Source organism: Alosa pseudoharengus, unplaced genomic scaffold (assembly GCF_046254945.1).
Source record: "Alosa pseudoharengus isolate Yale_2024_CS ecotype anadromous, Long Island Sound unplaced genomic scaffold, YU_APseudo_1.1 YU_APseudo_1.1_scf_12, whole genome shotgun sequence".
NCBI lineage: Eukaryota > Metazoa > Chordata > Actinopteri > Clupeiformes > Clupeidae > Alosa > Alosa pseudoharengus.
Window position 1 is genome coordinate 117,501 of NW_027468587.1, and position 17,247 is coordinate 134,747.

Sequence of the window (17,247 nt, forward strand, 5' to 3'; positions counted from 1 at the left end):
CTCGACCCACAGGCACCAATCCACAAATGGCCAAACGCTGACGTTTCCCTGCCTCTCGGCACACATGTGCGTGTGAAAGAGTTGGAGAGACGCTGAAGGCTGGGAAAAGCAGCTGAAGAAGGGCACGGTTCACAAAGCTGAAGGAGACAGTCTTTAGCCATGTGAAAGGTGTCCAGCAGGTGAAGGAGAGCCCATGCAGGTGGAGACAGGCTGCACTGTTGGGGGGCAATGCCTTAAGCCGAGGGCTTTACTGGGAAAGAGCCCACAGTGACGGGAAGCCAAAAGCACTTCCCATACCGGGAGTCGAACCCGGGGGGCCTGGGTGAAAACCAGGAATCCTAACCGCTAGACCATATGGGAGGAGGCACTCTGCCACCGTCTTGTAGAAAAGCAAAGGCGCGCATGCATTTGTGCTGGACAGAAAGGAGTGTGACTGAGGTCCGGGAGCGACTGACTGGCTTTTGACGAGAGAGGACATGCAGGCCCACTGAAGGCCGCGGCAAATCTACTGGCCAGCAGAGGGCAGAAGGCCAGCGTGGCGGTCCTCCCGGCGCGGGGTCAAAAGTTGCCGCCGAGCCAGCCAGGAGTCGAGCCTAGAATCTTCTGATCCGTAGTCAGACGCGTTATCCATTGCGCCACTGGCCCTGACAGACCCAGCTGACTAGCATGCGATCAGTGTGTTTCCAGAGACGATGCGACAGCAGCACGGTGCGCAGAGCTGCATTCTTCCATTCTTCCTAAGCCTCAAGAAGACAGATGAGCCGACATGGCGAGGTCCAGCTTTGCACACCCACTTTTTCCCGGGCTTGAGGGCAATAATCCAGAAATGTGCAAAAGCTGCCGTGACCCGGATTCGAACCGGGGTTGCTGCGGCCACAACGCAGAGTACTAACCACTATACGATCACGGCTAACCACGGGCTGCGTGCTCTTTCGGCCGCAGTAAAGCTCCTCTCTCAGAGTGTGTGCTCTGTGACCAGCCTTTGACGAGTTTCGCGCTGGCTCCTCTGAGCACTCCTCGGCTGCAGTTTCCACTCCGTAAACGAGTTGTGGGTGCTGCTAATTTGCAGAAAACACCAAACACCCGCCTCGACCCACAGGCACCAATCCACAAATGGCCAAACGCTGACGTTTCCCTGCCTCTCGGCACACATGTGCGTGTGAAAGAGTTGGAGAGACGCTGAAGGCTGGGAAAAGCAGCTGAAGAAGGGCACGGTTCACAAAGCTGAAGGAGACAGTCTTTAGCCATGTGAAAGGTGTCCAGCAGGTGAAGGAGAGCCCATGCAGGTGGAGACAGACTGCACTGTTGGGGGGCAATGCCTTAAGCCGAGGGCTTTACTGGGAAAGAGCCCACAGTGACGGGAAGCCAAAAGCACTTCCCATACCGGGAGTCGAACCCGGGCCGCCTGGGTGAAAACCAGGAATCCTAACCGCTAGACCATATGGGAGGAGGCACTCTGCCACCGTCTTGTAGAAAAGCAAAGGCGCGCATGCATTTGTGCTGGACAGAAAGGAGTGTGACTGAGGTCCGGGAGCGGCTGACTGGCTTTTGACGAGAGAGGACATGCAGGCCCACTGAAGGCCGCGGCAAATCTACTGGCCAGCAGAGGGCAGAAGGCCAGCGTGGCGGTCCTCCCGGCACGGGGTCAAAAGTTGCCGCCGAGCCAGCCAGGAGTCGAACCTAGAATCTTCTGATCCGTAGTCAGACGCGTTATCCATTGCGCCACTGGCCCTGACAGACCCAGCTGACTAGCATGCGATCAGTGTGTTTCCAGAGACGATGCGACAGCAGCACGGTGCGCAGAGCTGCATTCTTCCATTCTTCCTAAGCCTCAAGAAGACAGATGAGCCGACATGGCGAGGTCCAGCTTTGCACACCCACTTTTTCCCGGGCTTGAGGGCAATAATCCAGAAATGTGCAAAAGCTGCCGTGACCCGGATTCGAACCGGGGTTGCTGCGGCCACAACGCAGAGTACTAACCACTATACGATCACGGCTAACCACGGGCTGCGTGCTTTTCCGGCCGCAGTAAAGCTCCTCTCTCAGAGTGTGTGCTCTGTGACCAGCCTTTGACGAGTTTCGCGCTGGCTCCTCTGAGCACTCCTCGGCTGCAGTTTCCACTCCGTAAACGAGTTGTGGGTGCTGCTAATTTGCAGAAAACACCAAACACCCGCCTCGACCCACAGGCACCAATCCACAAATGGCCAAACGCTGACGTTTCCCTGCCTCTCGGCACACATGTGCGTGTGAAAGAGTTGGAGAGACGCTGAAGGCTGGGAAAAGCAGCTGAAGAAGGGCACGGTTCACAAAGCTGAAGGAGACAGTCTTTAGCCATGTGAAAGGTGTCCAGCAGGTGAAGGAGAGCCCATGCAGGTGGAGACAGACTGCACTGTTGGGGGGCAATGCCTTAAGCCGAGGGCTTTACTGGGAAAGAGCCCACAGTGACGGGAAGCCAAAAGCACTTCTCATACCGGGAGTCGAACCCGGGCCGCCTGGGTGAAAACCAGGAATCCTAACCGCTAGACCATATGGGAGGAGGCACTCTGCCACCGTCTTGTAGAAAAGCAAAGGCGCGCATGCATTTGTGCTGGACAGAAAGGAGTGTGACTGAGGTCCGGGAGCGGCTGACTGGCTTTTGACGAGAGAGGACATGCAGGCCCACTGAAGGCCGCGGAAAAATCTACTGGCCAGCAGAGGGCAGAAGGCCAGCGTGGCGGTCCTCCCGGCGCGGGGTCAAAAGTTGCCGCCGAGCCAGCCAGGAGTCGAACCTAGAATCTTCTGATCCGTAGTCAGACGCGTTATCCATTGCGCCACTGGCCCTGACAGACCCAGCTGACTAGCATGCGATCAGTGTGTTTCCAGAGACGATGCGACAGCAGCACGGTGCGCAGAGCTGCATTCTTCCATTCTTCCTAAGCCTCAAGAAGACAGATGAGCCGACATGGCGAGGTCCAGCTTTGCACACCCACTTTTTCCCGGGCTTGAGGGCAATAATCCAGAAATGTGCAAAAGCTGCCGTGACCCGGATTCGAACCGGGGTTGCTGCGGCCACAACGCAGAGTACTAACCACTATACGATCACGGCTAACCACGGGCTGCGTGCTCTTCCGGCCGCAGTAAAGCTCCTCTCTCAGAGTGTGTGCTCTGTGACCAGCCTTTGACGAGTTTCGCGCTGGCTCCTCTGAGCACTCCTCGGCTGCAGTTTCCACTCCGTAAACGAGTTGTGGGTGCTGCTAATTTGCAGAAAACACCAAACACCCGCCTCGACCCACAGGCACCAATCCACAAATGGCCAAACGCTGACGTTTCCCTGCCTCTCGGCACACATGTGCGTGTGAAAGAGTTGGAGAGACGCTGAAGGCTGGGAAAAGCAGCTGAAGAAGGGCACGGTTCACAAAGCTGAAGGAGACAGTCTTTAGCCATGTGAAAGGTGTCCAGCAGGTGAAGGAGAGCCCATGCAGGTGGAGACAGACTGCACTGTTGGGGGGCAATGCCTTAAGCCGAGGGCTTTACTGGGAAAGAGCCCACAGTGACGGGAAGCCAAAAGCACTTCCCATACCGGGAGTCGAACCCGGGCCGCCTGGGTGAAAACCAGGAATCCTAACCGCTAGACCATATGGGAGGAGGCACTCTGCCACCGTCTTGTAGAAAAGCAAAGGCGCGCATGCATTTGTGCTGGACAGAAAGGAGTGTGACTGAGGTCCTGGAGCGGCTGACTGGCTTTTGACGAGAGAGGACATGCAGGCCCACTGAAGGCCGCGGAAAAATCTACTGGCCAGCAGAGGGCAGAAGGCCAGCGTGGCGGTCCTCCCGGCGCGGGGTCAAAAGTTGCCGCCGAGCCAGCCAGGAGTCGAACCTAGAATCTTCTGATCCGTAGTCAGACGCGTTATCCATTGCGCCACTGGCCCTGACAGACCCAGCTGACTAGCATGCGATCAGTGTGTTTCCAGAGACGATGCGACAGCAGCACGGTGCGCAGAGCTGCATTCTTCCATTCTTCCTAAGCCTCAAGAAGACAGATGAGCCGACATGGCGAGGTCCAGCTTTGCACACCCACTTTTTCCCGGGCTTGAGGGCAATAATCCAGAAATGTGCAAAAGCTGCCGTGACCCGGATTCGAACCGGGGTTGCTGCGGCCACAACGCAGAGTACTAACCACTATACGATCACGGCTAACCACGGGCTGCGTGCTCTTCCGGCCGCAGTAAAGCTCCTCTCTCAGAGTGTGTGCTCTGTGACCAGCCTTTGACGAGTTTCGCGCTGGCTCCTCTGAGCACTCCTCGGCTGCAGTTTCCACTCCGTAAACGAGTTGTGGGTGCTGCTAATTTGCAGAAAACACCAAACACCCGCCTCGACCCACAGGCACCAATCCACAAATGGCCAAACGCTGACGTTTCCCTGCCTCTCGGCACACATGTGCGTGTGAAAGAGTTGGAGAGACGCTGAAGGCTGGGAAAAGCAGCTGAAGAAGGGCACGGTTCACAAAGCTGAAGGAGACAGTCTTTAGCCATGTGAAAGGTGTCCAGCAGGTGAAGGAGAGCCCATGCAGGTGGAGACAGACTGCACTGTTGGGGGGCAATGCCTTAAGCCGAGGGCTTTACTGGGAAAGAGCCCACAGTGACGGGAAGCCAAAAGCACTTCCCATACCGGGAGTCGAACCCGGGGCGCCTGGGTGAAAACCAGGAATCCTAACCGCTAGACCATATGGGAGGAGGCACTCTGCCACCGTCTTGTAGAAAAGCAAAGGCGCGCATGCATTTGTGCTGGACAGAAAGGAGTGTGACTGAGGTCCGGGAGCGACTGACTGGCTTTTGACGAGAGAGGACATGCAGGCCCACTGAAGGCCGCGGCAAATCTACTGGCCAGCAGAGGGCAGAAGGCCAGCGTGGCGGTCCTCCCGGCGCGGGGTCAAAAGTTGCCGCCGAGCCAGCCAGGAGTCGAGCCTAGAATCTTCTGATCCGTAGTCAGACGCGTTATCCATTGCGCCACTGGCCCTGACAGACCCAGCTGACTAGCATGCGATCAGTGTGTTTCCAGAGACGATGCGACAGCAGCACGGTGCGCAGAGCTGCATTCTTCCATTCTTCCTAAGCCTCAAGAAGACAGATGAGCCGACATGGCGAGGTCCAGCTTTGCACACCCACTTTTTCCCGGGCTTGAGGGCAATAATCCAGAAATGTGCAAAAGCTGCCGTGACCCGGATTCGAACCGGGGTTGCTGCGGCCACAACGCAGAGTACTAACCACTATACGATCACGGCTAACCACGGGCTGCGTGCTCTTTCGGCCGCAGTAAAGCTCCTCTCTCAGAGTGTGTGCTCTGTGACCAGCCTTTGACGAGTTTCGCGCTGGCTCCTCTGAGCACTCCTCGGCTGCAGTTTCCACTCCGTAAACGAGTTGTGGGTGCTGCTAATTTGCAGAAAACACCAAACACCCGCCTCGACCCACAGGCACCAATCCACAAATGGCCAAACGCTGACGTTTCCCTGCCTCTCGGCACACATGTGCGTGTGAAAGAGTTGGAGAGACGCTGAAGGCTGGGAAAAGCAGCTGAAGAAGGGCACGGTTCACAAAGCTGAAGGAGACAGTCTTTAGCCATGTGAAAGGTGTCCAGCAGGTGAAGGAGAGCCCATGCAGGTGGAGACAGACTGCACTGTTGGGGGGCAATGCCTTAAGCCGAGGGCTTTACTGGGAAAGAGCCCACAGTGACGGGAAGCCAAAAGCACTTCCCATACCGGGAGTCGAACCCGGGCCGCCTGGGTGAAAACCAGGAATCCTAACCGCTAGACCATATGGGAGGAGGCACTCTGCCACCGTCTTGTAGAAAAGCAAAGGCGCGCATGCATTTGTGCTGGACAGAAAGGAGTGTGACTGAGGTCCGGGAGCGGCTGACTGGCTTTTGACGAGAGAGGACATGCAGGCCCACTGAAGGCCGCGGCAAATCTACTGGCCAGCAGAGGGCAGAAGGCCAGCGTGGCGGTCCTCCCGGCACGGGGTCAAAAGTTGCCGCCGAGCCAGCCAGGAGTCGAACCTAGAATCTTCTGATCCGTAGTCAGACGCGTTATCCATTGCGCCACTGGCCCTGACAGACCCAGCTGACTAGCATGCGATCAGTGTGTTTCCAGAGACGATGCGACAGCAGCACGGTGCGCAGAGCTGCATTCTTCCATTCTTCCTAAGCCTCAAGAAGACAGATGAGCCGACATGGCGAGGTCCAGCTTTGCACACCCACTTTTTCCCGGGCTTGAGGGCAATAATCCAGAAATGTGCAAAAGCTGCCGTGACCCGGATTCGAACCGGGGTTGCTGCGGCCACAACGCAGAGTACTAACCACTATACGATCACGGCTAACCACGGGCTGCGTGCTTTTCCGGCCGCAGTAAAGCTCCTCTCTCAGAGTGTGTGCTCTGTGACCAGCCTTTGACGAGTTTCGCGCTGGCTCCTCTGAGCACTCCTCGGCTGCAGTTTCCACTCCGTAAACGAGTTGTGGGTGCTGCTAATTTGCAGAAAACACCAAACACCCGCCTCGACCCACAGGCACCAATCCACAAATGGCCAAACGCTGACGTTTCCCTGCCTCTCGGCACACATGTGCGTGTGAAAGAGTTGGAGAGACGCTGAAGGCTGGGAAAAGCAGCTGAAGAAGGGCACGGTTCACAAAGCTGAAGGAGACAGTCTTTAGCCATGTGAAAGGTGTCCAGCAGGTGAAGGAGAGCCCATGCAGGTGGAGACAGACTGCACTGTTGGGGGGCAATGCCTTAAGCCGAGGGCTTTACTGGGAAAGAGCCCACAGTGACGGGAAGCCAAAAGCACTTCCCATACCGGGAGTCGAACCCGGGCCGCCTGGGTGAAAACCAGGAATCCTAACCGCTAGACCATATGGGAGGAGGCACTCTGCCACCGTCTTGTAGAAAAGCAAAGGCGCGCATGCATTTGTGCTGGACAGAAAGGAGTGTGACTGAGGTCCGGGAGCGGCTGACTGGCTTTTGACGAGAGAGGACATGCAGGCCCACTGAAGGCCGCGGCAAATCTACTGGCCAGCAGAGGGCAGAAGGCCAGCGTGGCGGTCCTCCCGGCACGGGGTCAAAAGTTGCCGCCGAGCCAGCCAGGAGTCGAACCTAGAATCTTCTGATCCGTAGTCAGACGCGTTATCCATTGCGCCACTGGCTCTGACAGACCCAGCTGACTAGCATGCGATCAGTGTGTTTCCAGAGACGATGCGACAGCAGCACGGTGCGCAGAGCTGCATTCTTCCATTCTTCCTAAGCCTCAAGAAGACAGATGAGCCGACATGGCGAGGTCCAGCTTTGCACACCCACTTTTTCCCGGGCTTGAGGGCAATAATCCAGAAATGTGCAAAAGCTGCCGTGACCCGGATTCGAACCGGGGTTGCTGCGGCCACAACGCAGAGTACTAACCACTATACGATCACGGCTAACCACGGGCTGCGTGCTTTTCCGGCCGCAGTAAAGCTCCTCTCTCAGAGTGTGTGCTCTGTGACCAGCCTTTGACGAGTTTCGCGCTGGCTCCTCTGAGCACTCCTCGGCTGCAGTTTCCACTCCGTAAACGAGTTGTGGGTGCTGCTAATTTGCAGAAAACACCAAACACCCGCCTCGACCCACAGGCACCAATCCACAAATGGCCAAACGCTGACGTTTCCCTGCCTCTCGGCACACATGTGCGTGTGAAAGAGTTGGAGAGACGCTGAAGGCTGGGAAAAGCAGCTGAAGAAGGGCACGGTTCACAAAGCTGAAGGAGACAGTCTTTAGCCATGTGAAAGGTGTCCAGCAGGTGAAGGAGAGCCCATGCAGGTGGAGACAGACTGCACTGTTGGGGGGCAATGCCTTAAGCCGAGGGCTTTACTGGGAAAGAGCCCACAGTGACGGGAAGCCAAAAGCACTTCCCATACCGGGAGTCGAACCCGGGCCGCCTGGGTGAAAACCAGGAATCCTAACCGCTAGACCATATGGGAGGAGGCACTCTGCCACCGTCTTGTAGAAAAGCAAAGGCGCGCATGCATTTGTGCTGGACAGAAAGGAGTGTGACTGAGGTCCGGGAGCGGCTGACTGGCTTTTGACGAGAGAGGACATGCAGGCCCACTGAAGGCCGCGGCAAATCTACTGGCCAGCAGAGGGCAGAAGGCCAGCGTGGCGGTCCTCCCGGCGCGGGGTCAAAAGTTGCCGCCGAGCCAGCCAGGAGTCGAACCTAGAATCTTCTGATCCGTAGTCAGACGCGTTATCCATTGCGCCACTGGCCCTGACAGACCCAGCTGACTAGCATGCGATCAGTGTGTTTCCAGAGACGATGCGACAGCAGCACGGTGCGCAGAGCTGCATTCTTCCATTCTTCCTAAGCCTCAAGAAGACAGATGAGCCGACATGGCGAGGTCCAGCTTTGCACACCCACTTTTTCCCGGGCTTGAGGGCAATAATCCAGAAATGTGCAAAAGCTGCCGTGACCCGGATTCGAACCGGGGTTGCTGCGGCCACAACGCAGAGTACTAACCACTATACGATCACGGCTAACCACGGGCTGCGTGCTCTTCCGGCCGCAGTAAAGCTCCTCTCTCAGAGTGTGTGCTCTGTGACCAGCCTTTGACGAGTTTCGCGCTGGCTCCTCTGAGCACTCCTCGGCTGCAGTTTCCACTCCGTAAACGAGTTGTGGGTGCTGCTAATTTGCAGAAAACACCAAACACCCGCCTCGACCCACAGGCACCAATCCACAAATGGCCAAACGCTGACGTTTCCCTGCCTCTCGGCACACATGTGCGTGTGAAAGAGTTGGAGAGACGCTGAAGGCTGGGAAAAGCAGCTGAAGAAGGGCACGGTTCACAAAGCTGAAGGAGACAGTCTTTAGCCATGTGAAAGGTGTCCAGCAGGTGAAGGAGAGCCCATGCAGGTGGAGACAGACTGCACTGTTGGGGGGCAATGCCTTAAGCCGAGGGCTTTACTGGGAAAGAGCCCACAGTGACGGGAAGCCAAAAGCACTTCCCATACCGGGAGTCGAACCCGGGCCGCCTGGGTGAAAACCAGGAATCCTAACCGCTAGACCATATGGGAGGAGGCACTCTGCCACCGTCTTGTAGAAAAGCAAAGGCGCGCATGCATTTGTGCTGGACAGAAAGGAGTGTGACTGAGGTCCGGGAGCGACTGACTGGCTTTTGACGAGAGAGGACATGCAGGCCCACTGAAGGCCGCGGCAAATCTACTGGCCAGCAGAGGGCAGAAGGCCAGCGTGGCGGTCCTCCCGGCGCGGGGTCAAAAGTTGCCGCCGAGCCAGCCAGGAGTCGAGCCTAGAATCTTCTGATCCGTAGTCAGACGCGTTATCCATTGCGCCACTGGCCCTGACAGACCCAGCTGACTAGCATGCGATCAGTGTGTTTCCAGAGACGATGCGACAGCAGCACGGTGCGCAGAGCTGCATTCTTCCATTCTTCCTAAGCCTCAAGAAGACAGATGAGCCGACATGGCGAGGTCCAGCTTTGCACACCCACTTTTTCCCGGGCTTGAGGGCAATAATCCAGAAATGTGCAAAAGCTGCCGTGACCCGGATTCGAACCGGGGTTGCTGCGGCCACAACGCAGAGTACTAACCACTATACGATCACGGCTAACCACGGGCTGCGTGCTCTTCCGGCCGCAGTAAAGCTCCTCTCTCAGAGTGTGTGCTCTGTGACCAGCCTTTGACGAGTTTCGCGCTGGCTCCTCTGAGCACTCCTCGGCTGCAGTTTCCACTCCGTAAACGAGTTGTGGGTGCTGCTAATTTGCAGAAAACACCAAACACCCGCCTCGACCCACAGGCACCAATCCACAAATGGCCAAACGCTGACGTTTCCCTGCCTCTCGGCACACATGTGCGTGTGAAAGAGTTGGAGAGACGCTGAAGGCTGGGAAAAGCAGCTGAAGAAGGGCACGGTTCACAAAGCTGAAGGAGACAGTCTTTAGCCATGTGAAAGGTGTCCAGCAGGTGAAGGAGAGCCCATGCAGGTGGAGACAGACTGCACTGTTGGGGGGCAATGCCTTAAGCCGAGGGCTTTACTGGGAAAGAGCCCACAGTGACGGGAAGCCAAAAGCACTTCCCATACCGGGAGTCGAACCCGGGCCGCCTGGGTGAAAACCAGGAATCCTAACCGCTAGACCATATGGGAGGAGGCACTCTGCCACCGTCTTGTAGAAAAGCAAAGGCGCGCATGCATTTGTGCTGGACAGAAAGGAGTGTGACTGAGGTCCGGGAGCGGCTGACTGGCTTTTGACGAGAGAGGACATGCAGGCCCACTGAAGGCCGCGGCAAATCTACTGGCCAGCAGAGGGCAGAAGGCCAGCGTGGCGGTCCTCCCGGCGCGGGGTCAAAAGTTGCCGCCGAGCCAGCCAGGAGTCGAACCTAGAATCTTCTGATCCGTAGTCAGACGCGTTATCCATTGCGCCACTGGCCCTGACAGACCCAGCTGACTAGCATGCGATCAGTGTGTTTCCAGAGACGATGCGACAGCAGCACGGTGCGCAGAGCTGCATTCTTCCATTCTTCCTAAGCCTCAAGAAGACAGATGAGCCGACATGGCGAGGTCCAGCTTTGCACACCCACTTTTTCCCGGGCTTGAGGGCAATAATCCAGAAATGTGCAAAAGCTGCCGTGACCCGGATTCGAACCGGGGTTGCTGCGGCCACAACGCAGAGTACTAACCACTATACGATCACGGCTAACCACGGGCTGCGTGCTCTTCCGGCCGCAGTAAAGCTCCTCTCTCAGAGTGTGTGCTCTGTGACCAGCCTTTGACGAGTTTCGCGCTGGCTCCTCTGAGCACTCCTCGGCTGCAGTTTCCACTCCGTAAACGAGTTGTGGGTGCTGCTAATTTGCAGAAAACACCAAACACCCGCCTCGACCCACAGGCACCAATCCACAAATGGCCAAACGCTGACGTTTCCCTGCCTCTCGGCACACATGTGCGTGTGAAAGAGTTGGAGAGACGCTGAAGGCTGGGAAAAGCAGCTGAAGAAGGGCACGGTTCACAAAGCTGAAGGAGACAGTCTTTAGCCATGTGAAAGGTGTCCAGCAGGTGAAGGAGAGCCCATGCAGGTGGAGACAGACTGCACTGTTGGGGGGCAATGCCTTAAGCCGAGGGCTTTACTGGGAAAGAGCCCACAGTGACGGGAAGCCAAAAGCACTTCCCATACCGGGAGTCGAACCCGGGCCACCTGGGTGAAAACCAGGAATCCTAACCGCTAGACCATATGGGAGGAGGCACTCTGCCACCGTCTTGTAGAAAAGCAAAGGCGCGCATGCATTTGTGCTGGACAGAAAGGAGTGTGACTGAGGTCCGGGAGCGGCTGACTGGCTTTTGACGAGAGAGGACATGCAGGCCCACTGAAGGCCGCGGCAAATCTACTGGCCAGCAGAGGGCAGAAGGCCAGCGTGGCGGTCCTCCCGGCGCGGGGTCAAAAGTTGCCGCCGAGCCAGCCAGGAGTCGAACCTAGAATCTTCTGATCCGTAGTCAGACGCGTTATCCATTGCGCCACTGGCCCTGACAGACCCAGCTGACTAGCATGCGATCAGTGTGTTTCCAGAGACGATGCGACAGCAGCACGGTGCGCAGAGCTGCATTCTTCCATTCTTCCTAAGCCTCAAGAAGACAGATGAGCCGACATGGCGAGGTCCAGCTTTGCACACCCACTTTTTCCCGGGCTTGAGGGCAATAATCCAGAAATGTGCAAAAGCTGCCGTGACCCAGATTCGAACCGGGGTTGCTGCGGCCACAACGCAGAGTACTAACCACTATACGATCACGGCTAACCACGGGCTGCGTGCTCTTCCGGCCGCAGTAAAGCTCCTCTCTCAGAGTGTGTGCTCTGTGACCAGCCTTTGACGAGTTTCGCGCTGGCTCCTCTGAGCACTCCTCGGCTGCAGTTTCCACTCCGTAAACGAGTTGTGGGTGCTGCTAATTTGCAGAAAACACCAAACACCCGCCTCGACCCACAGGCACCAACCCACAAATGGCCAAACGCTGACGTTTCCCTGCCTCTCGGCACACATGTGCGTGTGAAAGAGTTGGAGAGACGCTGAAGGCTGGGAAAAGCAGCTGAAGAAGGGCACGGTTCACAAAGCTGAAGGAGACAGTCTTTAGCCATGTGAAAGGTGTCCAGCAGGTGAAGGAGAGCCCATGCAGGTGGAGACAGACTGCACTGTTGGGGGGCAATGCCTTAAGCCGAGGGCTTTACTGGGAAAGAGCCCACAGTGACGGGAAGCCAAAAGCACTTCCCATACCGGGAGTCGAACCCGGGCCGCCTGGGTGAAAACCAGGAATCCTAACCGCTAGACCATATGGGAGGAGGCACTCTGCCACCGTCTTGTAGAAAAGCAAAGGCGCGCATGCATTTGTGCTGGACAGAAAGGAGTGTGACTGAGGTCCGGGAGCGACTGACTGGCTTTTGACGAGAGAGGACATGCAGGCCCACTGAAGGCCGCGGCAAATCTACCGGCCAGCAGAGGGCAGAAGGCCAGCGTGGCGGTCCTCCCGGCGCGGGGTCAAAAGTTGCCGCCGAGCCAGCCAGGAGTCGAGCCTAGAATCTTCTGATCCGTAGTCAGACGCGTTATCCATTGCGCCACTGGCCCTGACAGACCCAGCTGACTAGCATGCGATCAGTGTGTTTCCAGAGACGATGCGACAGCAGCACGGTGCGCAGAGCTGCATTCTTCCATTCTTCCTAAGCCTCAAGAAGACAGATGAGCCGACATGGCGAGGTCCAGCTTTGCACACCCACTTTTTCCCGGGCTTGAGGGCAATAATCCAGAAATGTGCAAAAGCTGCCGTGACCCGGATTCGAACCGGGGTTGCTGCGGCCACAACGCAGAGTACTAACCACTATACGATCACGGCTAACCACGGGCTGCGTGCTCTTCCGGCCGCAGTAAAGCTCCTCTCTCAGAGTGTGTGCTCTGTGACCAGCCTTTGACGAGTTTCGCGCTGGCTCCTCTGAGCACTCCTCGGCTGCAGTTTCCACTCCGTAAACGAGTTGTGGGTGCTGCTAATTTGCAGAAAACACCAAACACCCGCCTCGACCCACAGGCACCAATCCACAAATGGCCAAACGCTGACGTTTCCCTGCCTCTCGGCACACATGTGCGTGTGAAAGAGTTGGAGAGACGCTGAAGGCTGGGAAAAGCAGCTGAAGAAGGGCACGGTTCACAAAGCTGAAGGAGACAGTCTTTAGCCATGTGAAAGGTGTCCAGCAGGTGAAGGAGAGCCCATGCAGGTGGAGACAGACTGCACTGTTGGGGGGCAATGCCTTAAGCCGAGGGCTTTACTGGGAAAGAGCCCACAGTGACGGGAAGCCAAAAGCACTTCCCATACCGGGAGTCGAACCCGGGCCGCCTGGGTGAAAACCAGGAATCCTAACCGCTAGACCATATGGGAGGAGGCACTCTGCCACCGTCTTGTAGAAAAGCAAAGGCGCGCATGCATTTGTGCTGGACAGAAAGGAGTGTGACTGAGGTCCGGGAGCGGCTGACTGGCTTTTGACGAGAGAGGACATGCAGGCCCACTGAAGGCCGCGGCAAATCTACTGGCCAGCAGAGGGCAGAAGGCCAGCGTGGCGGTCCTCCCGGCGCGGGGTCAAAAGTTGCCGCCGAGCCAGCCAGGAGTCGAACCTAGAATCTTCTGATCCGTAGTCAGACGCGTTATCCATTGCGCCACTGGCCCTGACAGACCCAGCTGACTAGCATGCGATCAGTGTGTTTCCAGAGACGATGCGACAGCAGCACGGTGCGCAGAGCTGCATTCTTCCATTCTTCCTAAGCCTCAAGAAGACAGATGAGCCGACATGGCGAGGTCCAGCTTTGCACACCCACTTTTTCCCGGGCTTGAGGGCAATAATCCAGAAATGTGCAAAAGCTGCCGTGACCCGGATTCGAACCGGGGTTGCTGCGGCCACAACGCAGAGTACTAACCACTATACGATCACGGCTAACCACGGGCTGCGTGCTCTTCCGGCCGCAGTAAAGCTCCTCTCTCAGAGTGTGTGCTCTGTGACCAGCCTTTGACGAGTTTCGCGCTGGCTCCTCTGAGCACTCCTCGGCTGCAGTTTCCACTCCGTAAACGAGTTGTGGGTGCTGCTAATTTGCAGAAAACACCAAACACCCGCCTCGACCCACAGGCACCAATCCACAAATGGCCCAACGCTGACGTTTCCCTGCCTCTCGGCACACATGTGCGTGTGAAAGAGTTGGAGAGACGCTGAAGGCTGGGAAAAGCAGCTGAAGAAGGGCACGGTTCACAAAGCTGAAGGAGACAGTCTTTAGCCATGTGAAAGGTGTCCAACAGGTGAAGGAGAGCCCATGCAGGTGGAGACAGACTGCACTGTTGGGGGGCAATGCCTTAAGCCGAGGGCTTTACTGGGAAAGAGCCCACAGTGACGGGAAGCCAAAAGCACTTCCCATACCGGGAGTCGAACCCGGGCCGCCTGGGTGAAAACCAGGAATCCTAACCGCTAGACCATATGGGAGGAGGCACTCTGCCACCGTCTTGTAAAAAAGCAAAGGCGCGCATGCATTTGTGCTGGACAGAAAGGAGTGTGACTGAGGTCCGGGAGCGACTGACTGGCTTTTGACGAGAGAGGACATGCAGGCCCACTGAAGGCCGCGGCAAATCTACTGGCCAGCAGAGGGCAGAAGCCCAGCGTGGCGGTCCTCCCGGCGCGGGGTCAAAAGTTGCCGCCGAGCCAGCCAGGAGTCGAACCTAGAATCTTCTGATCCGTAGTCAGACGCGTTATCCATTGCGCCACTGGCCCTGACAGACCCAGCTGACTAGCATGCGATCAGTGTGTTTCCAGAGACGATGCGACAGCAGCACGGTGCGCAGAGCTGCATTCTTCCATTCTTCCTAAGCCTCAAGAAGACAGATGAGCCGACATGGCGAGGTCCAGCTTTGCACACCCACTTTTTCCCGGGCTTGAGGGCAATAATCCAGAAATGTGCAAAAGCTGCCGTGACCCGGATTCGAACCGGGGTTGCTGCGGCCACAACGCAGAGTACTAACCACTATACGATCACGGCTAACCACGGGCTGCGTGCTCTTCCGGCCGCAGTAAAGCTCCTCTCTCAGAGTGTGTGCTCTGTGACCAGCCTTTAACGAGTTTCGCGCTGGCTCCTCTGAGCACTCCTCGGCTGCAGTTTCCACTCCGTAAACGAGTTGTGGGTGCTGCTAATTTGCAGAAAACACCAAACACCCGCCTCGACCCACAGGCACCAATCCACAAATGGCCAAACGCTGACGTTTCCCTGCCTCTCGGCACACATGTGCGTGTGAAAGAGTTGGAGAGACGCTGAAGGCTGGGAAAAGCAGCTGAAGAAGGGCACGGTTCACAAAGCTGAAGGAGACAGTCTTTAGCCATGTGAAAGGTGTCCAGCAGGTGAAGGAGAGCCCATGCAGGTGGAGACAGACTGCACTGTTGGGGGGCAATGCCTTAAGCCGAGGGCTTTACTGGGAAAGAGCCCACAGTGACGGGAAGCCAAAAGCACTTCCCATACCGGGAGTCGAACCCGGGCCGCCTGGGTGAAAACCAGGAATCCTAACCGCTAGACCATATGGGAGGAGGCACTCTGCCACCGTCTTGTAGAAAAGCAAAGGCGCGCATGCATTTGTGCTGGACAGAAAGGAGTGTGACTGAGGTCCGGGAGCGGCTGACTGGCTTTTGACGAGAGAGGACATGCAGGCCCACTGAAGGCCGCGGCAAATCTACTGGCCAGCAGAGGGCAGAAGGCCAGCGTGGCGGTCCTCCCGGCGCGGGGTCAAAAGTTGCCGCCGAGCCAGCCAGGAGTCGAACCTAGAATCTTCTGATCCGTAGTCAGACGCGTTATCCATTGCGCCACTGGCCCTGACAGACCCAGCTGACTAGCATGTGATCAGTGTGTTTCCAGAGACGATGCGACAGCAGCACGGTGCGCAGAGCTGCATTCTTCCATTCTTCCTAAGCCTCAAGAAGACAGATGAGCCGACATGGCGAGCTTTGCACACCCACTTTTTCCCGGGCTTGAGGGCAATAATCCAGAAATGTGCAAAAGCTGCCGTGACCCGGATTCGAACCGGGGTTGCTGCGGCCACAACGCAGAGTACTAACCACTATACGATCACGGCTAACCACGGGCTGCGTGCTCTTCCGGCCGCAGTAAAGCTCCTCTCTCAGAGTGTGTGCTCTGTGACCAGCCTTTGACGAGTTTCGCGCTGGCTCCTCTGAGCACTCCTCGGCTGCAGTTTCCACTCCGTAAACGAGTTGTGGGTGCTGCTAATTTGCAGAAAACACCAAACACCCGCCTCGACCCACAGGCACCAATCCACAAATGGCCAAACGCTGACGTTTCCCTGCCTCTCGGCACACATGTGCGTGTGAAAGAGTTGGAGAGACGCTGAAGGCTGGGAAAAGCAGCTGAAGAAGGGCACGGTTCACAAAGCTGAAGGAGACAGTCTTTAGCCATGTGAAAGGTGTCCAGCAGGTGAAGGAGAGCCCATGCAGGTGGAGACAGACTGCACTGTTGGGGGGCAATGCCTTAAGCCGAGGGCTTTACTGGGAAAGAGCCCACAGTGACGGGAAGCCAAAAGCACTTCCCATACCGGGAGTCGAACCCGGGCCGCCTGGGTGAAAACCAGGAATCCTAACCGCTAGACCATATGGGAGGAGGCACTCTGCCACCGTCTTGTAGAAAAGCAAAGGCGCGCATGCATTTGTGCTGGACAGAAAGGAGTGTGACTGAGGTCCGGGAGCGACTGACTGGCTTTTGACGAGAGAGGACATGCAGGCCCACTGAAGGCCGCGGCAAATCTACTGGCCAGCAGAGGGCAGAAGGCCAGCGTGGCGGTCCTCCCAGCGCGGGGTCAAAAGTTGCCGCCGAGCCAGCCAGGAGTCGAGCCTAGAATCTTCTGATCCGTAGTCAGACGCGTTATCCATTGCGCCACTGGCCCTGACAGACCCAGCTGACTAGCATGCGATCAGTGTGTTTCCAGAGACGATGCGACAGCAGCACGGTGCGCAGAGCTGCATTCTTCCATTCTTCCTAAGCCTCAAGAAGACAGATGAGCCGACATGGCGAGGTCCAGCTTTGCACACCCACTTTTTCCCGGGCTTGAGGGCAATAATCCAGAAATGTGCAAAAGCTGCCGTGACCCGGATTCGAACCGGGGTTGCTGCGGCCACAACGCAGAGTACTAACCACTATACGATCACGGCTAACCACGGGCTGCGTGCTCTTCCGGCCGCAGTAAA

At 56.9% G+C, this 17,247-nt stretch overlaps 47 non-coding genes across 47 annotated transcripts; all 47 read right to left on the bottom strand.

The window, feature by feature from the left end:
- Nucleotides 1–288: 288 nt before the first annotated feature.
- trnae-uuc (transfer RNA glutamic acid (anticodon UUC)) lies at nucleotides 289–360 on the bottom strand. The gene has a single exon. It is a non-coding gene; the product is annotated as a tRNA-Glu (tRNA).
- A 212-nt stretch (nucleotides 361–572) lies between these two features.
- On the bottom strand, nucleotides 573–645 carry trnar-acg (transfer RNA arginine (anticodon ACG)). The gene has a single exon. It is a non-coding gene; the product is annotated as a tRNA-Arg (tRNA).
- Nucleotides 646–838: 193 nt separating this feature from the next.
- On the bottom strand, nucleotides 839–910 carry trnah-gug (transfer RNA histidin (anticodon GUG)). Its single transcript has one exon. It is a non-coding gene; the product is annotated as a tRNA-His (tRNA).
- Nucleotides 911–1,375: 465 nt separating this feature from the next.
- Nucleotides 1,376–1,447, bottom strand: trnae-uuc (transfer RNA glutamic acid (anticodon UUC)). The gene has a single exon. It is a non-coding gene; the product is annotated as a tRNA-Glu (tRNA).
- Nucleotides 1,448–1,659: 212 nt separating this feature from the next.
- On the bottom strand, nucleotides 1,660–1,732 carry trnar-acg (transfer RNA arginine (anticodon ACG)). The gene has a single exon. It is a non-coding gene; the product is annotated as a tRNA-Arg (tRNA).
- Nucleotides 1,733–1,925: 193 nt separating this feature from the next.
- On the bottom strand, nucleotides 1,926–1,997 carry trnah-gug (transfer RNA histidin (anticodon GUG)). Its single transcript has one exon. It is a non-coding gene; the product is annotated as a tRNA-His (tRNA).
- A 465-nt stretch (nucleotides 1,998–2,462) lies between these two features.
- On the bottom strand, nucleotides 2,463–2,534 carry trnae-uuc (transfer RNA glutamic acid (anticodon UUC)). Its single transcript has one exon. It is a non-coding gene; the product is annotated as a tRNA-Glu (tRNA).
- Nucleotides 2,535–2,747: 213 nt separating this feature from the next.
- Nucleotides 2,748–2,820, bottom strand: trnar-acg (transfer RNA arginine (anticodon ACG)). Its single transcript has one exon. It is a non-coding gene; the product is annotated as a tRNA-Arg (tRNA).
- A 193-nt stretch (nucleotides 2,821–3,013) lies between these two features.
- Nucleotides 3,014–3,085, bottom strand: trnah-gug (transfer RNA histidin (anticodon GUG)). The gene has a single exon. It is a non-coding gene; the product is annotated as a tRNA-His (tRNA).
- Nucleotides 3,086–3,550: 465 nt separating this feature from the next.
- Nucleotides 3,551–3,622, bottom strand: trnae-uuc (transfer RNA glutamic acid (anticodon UUC)). The gene has a single exon. It is a non-coding gene; the product is annotated as a tRNA-Glu (tRNA).
- A 213-nt stretch (nucleotides 3,623–3,835) lies between these two features.
- Nucleotides 3,836–3,908, bottom strand: trnar-acg (transfer RNA arginine (anticodon ACG)). The gene has a single exon. It is a non-coding gene; the product is annotated as a tRNA-Arg (tRNA).
- A 193-nt stretch (nucleotides 3,909–4,101) lies between these two features.
- Nucleotides 4,102–4,173, bottom strand: trnah-gug (transfer RNA histidin (anticodon GUG)). Its single transcript has one exon. It is a non-coding gene; the product is annotated as a tRNA-His (tRNA).
- Nucleotides 4,174–4,638: 465 nt separating this feature from the next.
- On the bottom strand, nucleotides 4,639–4,710 carry trnae-uuc (transfer RNA glutamic acid (anticodon UUC)). Its single transcript has one exon. It is a non-coding gene; the product is annotated as a tRNA-Glu (tRNA).
- A 212-nt stretch (nucleotides 4,711–4,922) lies between these two features.
- On the bottom strand, nucleotides 4,923–4,995 carry trnar-acg (transfer RNA arginine (anticodon ACG)). The gene has a single exon. It is a non-coding gene; the product is annotated as a tRNA-Arg (tRNA).
- Nucleotides 4,996–5,188: 193 nt separating this feature from the next.
- Nucleotides 5,189–5,260, bottom strand: trnah-gug (transfer RNA histidin (anticodon GUG)). Its single transcript has one exon. It is a non-coding gene; the product is annotated as a tRNA-His (tRNA).
- Nucleotides 5,261–5,725: 465 nt separating this feature from the next.
- On the bottom strand, nucleotides 5,726–5,797 carry trnae-uuc (transfer RNA glutamic acid (anticodon UUC)). Its single transcript has one exon. It is a non-coding gene; the product is annotated as a tRNA-Glu (tRNA).
- A 212-nt stretch (nucleotides 5,798–6,009) lies between these two features.
- trnar-acg (transfer RNA arginine (anticodon ACG)) lies at nucleotides 6,010–6,082 on the bottom strand. The gene has a single exon. It is a non-coding gene; the product is annotated as a tRNA-Arg (tRNA).
- A 193-nt stretch (nucleotides 6,083–6,275) lies between these two features.
- Nucleotides 6,276–6,347, bottom strand: trnah-gug (transfer RNA histidin (anticodon GUG)). Its single transcript has one exon. It is a non-coding gene; the product is annotated as a tRNA-His (tRNA).
- Nucleotides 6,348–6,812: 465 nt separating this feature from the next.
- Nucleotides 6,813–6,884, bottom strand: trnae-uuc (transfer RNA glutamic acid (anticodon UUC)). Its single transcript has one exon. It is a non-coding gene; the product is annotated as a tRNA-Glu (tRNA).
- A 212-nt stretch (nucleotides 6,885–7,096) lies between these two features.
- On the bottom strand, nucleotides 7,097–7,169 carry trnar-acg (transfer RNA arginine (anticodon ACG)). The gene has a single exon. It is a non-coding gene; the product is annotated as a tRNA-Arg (tRNA).
- A 193-nt stretch (nucleotides 7,170–7,362) lies between these two features.
- Nucleotides 7,363–7,434, bottom strand: trnah-gug (transfer RNA histidin (anticodon GUG)). Its single transcript has one exon. It is a non-coding gene; the product is annotated as a tRNA-His (tRNA).
- A 465-nt stretch (nucleotides 7,435–7,899) lies between these two features.
- On the bottom strand, nucleotides 7,900–7,971 carry trnae-uuc (transfer RNA glutamic acid (anticodon UUC)). The gene has a single exon. It is a non-coding gene; the product is annotated as a tRNA-Glu (tRNA).
- A 212-nt stretch (nucleotides 7,972–8,183) lies between these two features.
- On the bottom strand, nucleotides 8,184–8,256 carry trnar-acg (transfer RNA arginine (anticodon ACG)). The gene has a single exon. It is a non-coding gene; the product is annotated as a tRNA-Arg (tRNA).
- A 193-nt stretch (nucleotides 8,257–8,449) lies between these two features.
- trnah-gug (transfer RNA histidin (anticodon GUG)) lies at nucleotides 8,450–8,521 on the bottom strand. The gene has a single exon. It is a non-coding gene; the product is annotated as a tRNA-His (tRNA).
- A 465-nt stretch (nucleotides 8,522–8,986) lies between these two features.
- Nucleotides 8,987–9,058, bottom strand: trnae-uuc (transfer RNA glutamic acid (anticodon UUC)). Its single transcript has one exon. It is a non-coding gene; the product is annotated as a tRNA-Glu (tRNA).
- Nucleotides 9,059–9,270: 212 nt separating this feature from the next.
- Nucleotides 9,271–9,343, bottom strand: trnar-acg (transfer RNA arginine (anticodon ACG)). The gene has a single exon. It is a non-coding gene; the product is annotated as a tRNA-Arg (tRNA).
- A 193-nt stretch (nucleotides 9,344–9,536) lies between these two features.
- trnah-gug (transfer RNA histidin (anticodon GUG)) lies at nucleotides 9,537–9,608 on the bottom strand. Its single transcript has one exon. It is a non-coding gene; the product is annotated as a tRNA-His (tRNA).
- Nucleotides 9,609–10,073: 465 nt separating this feature from the next.
- On the bottom strand, nucleotides 10,074–10,145 carry trnae-uuc (transfer RNA glutamic acid (anticodon UUC)). The gene has a single exon. It is a non-coding gene; the product is annotated as a tRNA-Glu (tRNA).
- A 212-nt stretch (nucleotides 10,146–10,357) lies between these two features.
- Nucleotides 10,358–10,430, bottom strand: trnar-acg (transfer RNA arginine (anticodon ACG)). Its single transcript has one exon. It is a non-coding gene; the product is annotated as a tRNA-Arg (tRNA).
- A 193-nt stretch (nucleotides 10,431–10,623) lies between these two features.
- trnah-gug (transfer RNA histidin (anticodon GUG)) lies at nucleotides 10,624–10,695 on the bottom strand. The gene has a single exon. It is a non-coding gene; the product is annotated as a tRNA-His (tRNA).
- Nucleotides 10,696–11,160: 465 nt separating this feature from the next.
- Nucleotides 11,161–11,232, bottom strand: trnae-uuc (transfer RNA glutamic acid (anticodon UUC)). Its single transcript has one exon. It is a non-coding gene; the product is annotated as a tRNA-Glu (tRNA).
- A 212-nt stretch (nucleotides 11,233–11,444) lies between these two features.
- Nucleotides 11,445–11,517, bottom strand: trnar-acg (transfer RNA arginine (anticodon ACG)). Its single transcript has one exon. It is a non-coding gene; the product is annotated as a tRNA-Arg (tRNA).
- Nucleotides 11,518–12,247: 730 nt separating this feature from the next.
- Nucleotides 12,248–12,319, bottom strand: trnae-uuc (transfer RNA glutamic acid (anticodon UUC)). The gene has a single exon. It is a non-coding gene; the product is annotated as a tRNA-Glu (tRNA).
- A 212-nt stretch (nucleotides 12,320–12,531) lies between these two features.
- trnar-acg (transfer RNA arginine (anticodon ACG)) lies at nucleotides 12,532–12,604 on the bottom strand. The gene has a single exon. It is a non-coding gene; the product is annotated as a tRNA-Arg (tRNA).
- A 193-nt stretch (nucleotides 12,605–12,797) lies between these two features.
- trnah-gug (transfer RNA histidin (anticodon GUG)) lies at nucleotides 12,798–12,869 on the bottom strand. Its single transcript has one exon. It is a non-coding gene; the product is annotated as a tRNA-His (tRNA).
- A 465-nt stretch (nucleotides 12,870–13,334) lies between these two features.
- On the bottom strand, nucleotides 13,335–13,406 carry trnae-uuc (transfer RNA glutamic acid (anticodon UUC)). The gene has a single exon. It is a non-coding gene; the product is annotated as a tRNA-Glu (tRNA).
- Nucleotides 13,407–13,618: 212 nt separating this feature from the next.
- On the bottom strand, nucleotides 13,619–13,691 carry trnar-acg (transfer RNA arginine (anticodon ACG)). The gene has a single exon. It is a non-coding gene; the product is annotated as a tRNA-Arg (tRNA).
- A 193-nt stretch (nucleotides 13,692–13,884) lies between these two features.
- Nucleotides 13,885–13,956, bottom strand: trnah-gug (transfer RNA histidin (anticodon GUG)). The gene has a single exon. It is a non-coding gene; the product is annotated as a tRNA-His (tRNA).
- Nucleotides 13,957–14,421: 465 nt separating this feature from the next.
- On the bottom strand, nucleotides 14,422–14,493 carry trnae-uuc (transfer RNA glutamic acid (anticodon UUC)). Its single transcript has one exon. It is a non-coding gene; the product is annotated as a tRNA-Glu (tRNA).
- Nucleotides 14,494–14,705: 212 nt separating this feature from the next.
- trnar-acg (transfer RNA arginine (anticodon ACG)) lies at nucleotides 14,706–14,778 on the bottom strand. Its single transcript has one exon. It is a non-coding gene; the product is annotated as a tRNA-Arg (tRNA).
- A 193-nt stretch (nucleotides 14,779–14,971) lies between these two features.
- Nucleotides 14,972–15,043, bottom strand: trnah-gug (transfer RNA histidin (anticodon GUG)). The gene has a single exon. It is a non-coding gene; the product is annotated as a tRNA-His (tRNA).
- A 465-nt stretch (nucleotides 15,044–15,508) lies between these two features.
- trnae-uuc (transfer RNA glutamic acid (anticodon UUC)) lies at nucleotides 15,509–15,580 on the bottom strand. Its single transcript has one exon. It is a non-coding gene; the product is annotated as a tRNA-Glu (tRNA).
- Nucleotides 15,581–15,792: 212 nt separating this feature from the next.
- Nucleotides 15,793–15,865, bottom strand: trnar-acg (transfer RNA arginine (anticodon ACG)). The gene has a single exon. It is a non-coding gene; the product is annotated as a tRNA-Arg (tRNA).
- A 187-nt stretch (nucleotides 15,866–16,052) lies between these two features.
- Nucleotides 16,053–16,124, bottom strand: trnah-gug (transfer RNA histidin (anticodon GUG)). Its single transcript has one exon. It is a non-coding gene; the product is annotated as a tRNA-His (tRNA).
- A 465-nt stretch (nucleotides 16,125–16,589) lies between these two features.
- trnae-uuc (transfer RNA glutamic acid (anticodon UUC)) lies at nucleotides 16,590–16,661 on the bottom strand. The gene has a single exon. It is a non-coding gene; the product is annotated as a tRNA-Glu (tRNA).
- Nucleotides 16,662–16,873: 212 nt separating this feature from the next.
- On the bottom strand, nucleotides 16,874–16,946 carry trnar-acg (transfer RNA arginine (anticodon ACG)). Its single transcript has one exon. It is a non-coding gene; the product is annotated as a tRNA-Arg (tRNA).
- Nucleotides 16,947–17,139: 193 nt separating this feature from the next.
- trnah-gug (transfer RNA histidin (anticodon GUG)) lies at nucleotides 17,140–17,211 on the bottom strand. The gene has a single exon. It is a non-coding gene; the product is annotated as a tRNA-His (tRNA).
- Nucleotides 17,212–17,247: the final 36 nt, after the last annotated feature.